The sequence below is a fragment of the Oryctolagus cuniculus genome, chromosome 13 (genome assembly GCF_964237555.1).
Source record: "Oryctolagus cuniculus chromosome 13, mOryCun1.1, whole genome shotgun sequence".
Classification (NCBI taxonomy): Eukaryota; Metazoa; Chordata; class Mammalia; order Lagomorpha; family Leporidae; genus Oryctolagus; species Oryctolagus cuniculus.
This window is the reverse complement of record NC_091444.1, coordinates 56,670,266-56,676,265: the sequence shown is the minus strand read 5'-3', so window position 1 is coordinate 56,676,265 and position 6,000 is coordinate 56,670,266. Positions and strand designations below refer to the sequence as shown.

Here is a 6,000-nt window from a genome sequence, read left to right as displayed (position 1 = left end):
ATAATGGAGCCTGTAGTCAGACTGTGGATTTGCATGCTGGCAGGGTTTTGAAGAGGCCATCAAAACACAGCACCTTGGAATATGGAATGTTTTATGCTGAAGGAATTTAGGAAAGGCCAGGTGCAGGAAGACATTTTGATGTCTTCCCAAATCAGGTCACAAAAACCCAATGTGAGAATTGTTCTCCCTAGATGCAGAGCAAAGGAACATCCTTATCTCTGAAGTTGGAGAGACACTGAGGGGAACCTGAATGAACACGAGCCCCTGCCACCCCAAGCTTTCTCCAATTTACTATCTTGCTCCATTCTTTTCTTCCACAACTCCTCATTATTTGTCAAACGTAGTATAAGTATACTTCAGTTTAATCATTTTTTTCAGGTCTTCATTTTCTTATGAAGGCTCCTGTGTGATGTAAAACTTCTATTAAATAACTCTGTATGCTTTTTTCTCGTGTTAAACTATCATTTGTTACAGAGCTCCTGCTGGAAGTCTAGAAAGACAGAAGAACAATATTTCTTTCTTCCCTTATAACCTCAATTCACTACTTGGCTATGTGATTTCAACCAAGTTACTTAATCTCTGTATGCTCCAATTTTTTCAACATTGCAGAAATTATTTTTAGGACTGCTGTGAGGATTAAATGTAAGGATTTTTTGAGCATATAAAGACTGTAAGACAGTGGTGGGCACTAGGTAAACACTCATTAAATATTAGTGAACATATCACATTTTCAAAGAAATCTTTAACTACCAGAGAGGTGAGAGGCACCAACCTAAGCTGGGAAATCATGCTAAAGCTAATTCTAACCCAGATATTCATTAGCGCAACACACATGTTCATAGTCTTCATTAAACAGCTCTGAAAATGTGTAAGGTCAATTTGTGTTATATTTTCATGGAAGAAAAAGTATCTACTTGGTCCCAGGCTAGACCCCAAATACTTTCAGCTTGTTCCTGGTTGTTAGTCCAAGTTTGTCTTGAAACCTTGAAATAAGTTTCAGGGCAGTCCCCTAAATTGCAATTCTATGGTTGTGAATGCATTCTCATCATTTTTGTTTCAGTTACTATGGAAGTCAAAGTTACAAAAGCAATGAGATTCTGCATCTTTTAATGAAAGATAAAACAACAATATAAACATACACAAATTTACAGAGAAAGAATCAACTTTAATACATTTGGAGTAAAAGGTGTTTTTTGTTTAAATATGGTATAAAAATAAATGCCAGAAACATTAACTGAGAATGTCCAGACAACAGACAAAGACATGAGCTTGTTGTGACTGTGACTACATTGGTGAAATGAAACTTTCTGTGCTAATTTATTGTTTAATAAATGTGAAGCCATATGTATACTTATTGATATATACTTTTTTCTTTTATAATTCTTCCAGTTTGTGACTGAATTTCAGTGAACTGTGTGTCTAGTAGAAGCTTTAAGAGAAGAGAGAGGCAAAAACAAAACAAAAACAAAAAAAGGGTCTTACTTCACTTGAACTCTTTAAAACAGAAAAGACACAGACCCAGCTTAGTAGAAGGAGGAAGAAAGCAGACAACACATCGAAATGGAGGCATTGAGATGGAGGAGTCCTTTGGAGATGGCAATGCCTTAATGTACACACAGAAAAGTAACGATTCAGGTCCTTTGCTCATGCAACATCTTGGTCTAATGTCCTCTGCTCCAGGTAGCAACAAGGAGCTACAAAGTATGTGCAACAACTCCAGTCTGCTTCCATGCTACAAGATGATCCTTTTAGTAAGACTGAACAAGGCTTGTTAATCTCTTTGATGTGAGAGATTTCCCCTGAGGAAAAAATATAAAATAAGAAAATAAAGTATGATCACTGAAAATCTCCTAGTAGCATCTATTTATTGCCACTGATTTTTATGCAAGGGTCAAATCTGAACCCTTTAAGTACATCTTAGATCAATGTCATGACCGATCTTCCTCCCCATCCCCTCCCTCCACTGACACATCAAACAAAATGACCCCCACCCAGTCCTCCCACCTTCTTTCTCCCCACTGCAAACAGACTGATGGGTTCACAGCACAGATTAGCAAATCATAAAACATGTCCATAAACGTTCAATTGAGGCTTAGCAATGAGGCAACACCCAGGTTCCCAACTGGTTATAAGCATGTTAACAACAAAATTTAGTAAGCTGCTCTGAAAGATAGCAATGTGAATGCATTTTTATTCAATGATGTGTTGCATTTATAAACATCCAGAAATGTGGAAAGCATGAATTAATTAGAGAAAATCCATTTTTGAGGTGTGCTTTGTGGAAAATCAAGATTGTGTTTGCCCCTTTTCTTACTTTGTTAATACAGAAAAAATGTACCACCTAAAGATGTATACACTAAAGATAAAAGCCTGTTTTCTCCTATCTCAAATTGTTGACCTTGTCTGGTCTCTCCCACCTGACTTTTTTGAACCTTAATCCCAGGAAAATCCAATATATTCTGATTTCTTGAGTTGTGTTAACATAGAGACCACACATTTCATTTTGGGAATTCTTGAAAGTCAATGCTGTTTCTGTTCATTACAAGTATTCTAGAACAATAAAAAATCTGAAATTTTTAATTGGAATATAGGTTATTGATAGGTGGTTTCTGTTTCATTTCTTAATTTCTATTTTCCACAAAAATAGATGGTCTACTTATTTAATTGATCTTTTACTTATAGAGGATAAAACAATGAAAGAATAGCAATGCATTTTTTGAGAAATATGTGTTAGGACCAAATTACAGTCATGGCAATAGTTTTTATTTTGCTACCTAATGTGGCTAAGAGTTTGTTAAAGGGGTGGGCAGTTCTGGGAGAAAGCTCATCATTTGTTTTCATTGTCTTGGCTCACCTGGGCTGCTATAAAAACAAATCATACAATTGGCTTATAAATGATGGAAATTTATTTCTTGTAGTCTGACAGCCAGAAAGTCCAACACTACGATGCTGGAATACTTGGCATCTTCTGAGGGCTCTCCTCCTAGTTCACAGATGGTGTATTCTCTTGGTGTCCTCACACAGTAGAAGGGGCTGAGCTGTCTGAGGCCTATTTTACAATGGCATTTATCCCACTCACGAGGCCTGCACACTCAGGATCTAATAATCTCCCAGAAGCCCCACTGCCTAATACCATCACCTGGAAGTTTAGAATGTAACGTAAAAATTTGCAGGGTGGTGGCACAGGGAAGACCACAAACATTTAGATCCCAAGAGTTACATTTCTCAAAATAAGATTAATTTTAAGAAATGATTAATAATTCCATGATCAGACTTGTTTTATACACTGTACAACTGTTGATAAGGGCCCATTTGCTGACTTGAATGGTAGCAATGAAAATCAAGGACCATTTCCTCATAATTGTGAGAAAGGGTTTACAACTCAGCTTTGGGCATCTGTCTGGTAATATAAGGTGCCAAAGTTTAACAAAGTCATTTCCCTTTAGGCTGTGCCTTCGTCACTTTGTAGGAGGAAAATGATTCAAGTAAAAGCTGCTTGTTAAAGACAGCTCTTCTATTCTAAGAAAGATTTGCACTCCCTGCCCACTAGGTCTGAATGTTTGTGTCCCCCTCAAATTCTTCTACTTAATCACCAAAGTGAAGGTGTCAGGAGATGGGGCTTTTTTTGTGGGGGTAATTAGGTCATGAATGGGATTGCAGCCTTGTAAAAGAGGCTTGAGGGAGCTTGATCGGCCTTTCCACCATGGGACAACATGATGAGTCTGTGTAATCTACAAACCAGGAGGCAGGTGCTCCCCAGACAGAATCTGCAGCATCTTCACCTTGGGCTCACACAGTTCTTTTCCAGACTTGTGAAAATGGAAGTTCTCTTGTTTAAAGCCACTTATTCTGTGGTATTCTATTATAGTGCCCTAAATAAACTATGACACTGCCTTTAATTTTGTGCCTGTTTTATCCATAAGATGAGGATAATTGGGTGTTTTTAAAAAGCCTATTCTGAAGACTGATAAAAGTAAATTGTCTAAAGCTATTCTTAGAACAGTCTGTGTATCCCATTTATATTGATTAATACCTTATTATATTATTATTATTATTATCAATACTGTCAATATATGATTTCTTCATTAGGACACTCAAACTTAAAGTTACTATCCACTCTGAGAAGACCAGAAAGTGGCTCATAAATTGATAGTAAAAATTATACTACTTTTCTACTCCAAACCTGGGCAATACATTAATCAAGTGGTGTTGTAATAGAAATACTTTTTCACACTTTAAGATTACATAATTTCTTAGTGTCTAGTGTCTGCTACATACATAAATGCATGCATCTCTCTCTCTCTCCCTCTCTCTCTATATGTATATATACATATACAAATATATGTGTGTATATATACATACATATGTTCTTCACTTGAATAATTTATCATTAAAAAAGGTCTTATTCTTTTTAATGCCATTTGTGTAAAAACAGGAAATTGTTTCTGTTAAAACTACAGATTATTGTGATTTGGTTCATCATTATGAGACGACTGAAACTGTTACATTAAAATAAGAAGCCATTGGAGGTCTCTTTAAATTTGAACTGTGGAAACTGTTGTTATCTTTGTAAATTTAATTTTTAAAAAGCCACGATTCTCTTTCTGCTTTTTTAATCTTTGATTTTCAAATATCCTCAAATCCTCAGAGTTACTAATAGTTGGCCTAATCAATAAAAAATGAGATACGATACATGTTTATCTGGACAATCTTGTCCTAGAACATGGTTAAAAACAGGCTTTCTTAGAAGCACACAGAGAAATTCAGGGCTACAGTAAACCCAGGGGTTTTGAGATAACAACAACAACAACAACAACAACAGCAGCAACAGCAACAAATACAGTAAGCGGAAATGGGAAAACATACATATACCTTTTAACACAGTCAAACACTAAAAGTTTTTGTGTTCTATTAATTTATCTAATAGGCAAGAAGAATATTTGCTTTGTGTGCTGAGACCATTAGGAATTGGATTTAGCTACAACAGTAACAAGAACTTAAGTGCTCCACAAGGTTAAATGGATGCCCAATTGGTCATCCAGATTTGAAAGTGAACATCACTTGGTTCTCTTTGCAAACCATGAGCACATTCTGCCTTCTTTACACACTGGAAAGAAAAAATACATGGGCCCTATTCCAGTGAACAAGAAACCCATTTTGTAAACCCTACATGTATCGGTTGCTCCCTCTGTTAGAGCACTGATCCCTTCCTTTATTGGGTATATGTACTGAATTTTCATCTCGGCCAGTTCAGGGTATTTCCTTGGAAGCTGTAGTATCAGTTTTCTTCAAGTTGACAAATATAAGAAATTTTTATAGCTAAGTCCTGAATCTTAACTCTAGAAAACAAAGGGGCAAAAAACTCTACATAATAGCATTTTTAACCAAATTGCTTATGGTAATTCACTAATTTGTATCCATATCAATTTTTAACCACATGACTACCAATGTTAGGTGATTTAAATTGTTTGTCAGATTCTAAGGCAAACTAAAGTGGGAACAGAAATGTATAGAGAAAGACAAATACAGACAATCAGAACAAAACAGAAACTCAATCATATGAGATTATGTAATATTTAGATAATGGACAACATGGTGGAATAAGAAGCACATAATTTCAGGACAAAATAAGCCTGAGATTTGAGCTGGCATCTGAGTGAATACACAGCATCTTCCTATTCTAAAATACAAGACCATGCAATGAAGAGAGTATGAAATGTGTCACAATGAAACGTCACCTCCACCAAACCATTCCCTTCCTATCCCCAAGGTTTGTAGAGAATGCTATAATTTGGGGGGAAGGGGAAGGGGAAGAATTGCAAACCAAAAACAACAGCCTCTGTGCTTTTTTTTTTTTACTTTTCTTAGTGAACTATCAGTATTTATAAATTTTACCTGATACCAAAAAATCACTCTTGGTCTTAAAGTGGTAATGGAAAATTGACAGTAGGGAGCCCAGAGAAGTAAACATGAGTCCAAACGCCAGGCCCTTAACCCCAG

General features: G+C 36.1%; 1 protein-coding gene across 1 annotated transcript in view; it reads right to left on the bottom strand.

Moving 5' to 3' along the window:
• Positions 1-1,090: 1,090 nt before the first annotated feature.
• Positions 1,091-6,000, bottom strand: part of RGS7 (regulator of G protein signaling 7) — a 495,913-nt gene continuing 491,003 nt past the window's right edge. Inside the window, 1 exon segment of the mRNA XM_051821475.2 lies at positions 1,091-1,799. The gene's annotated coding sequence lies outside the window, so the exon portion shown is untranslated.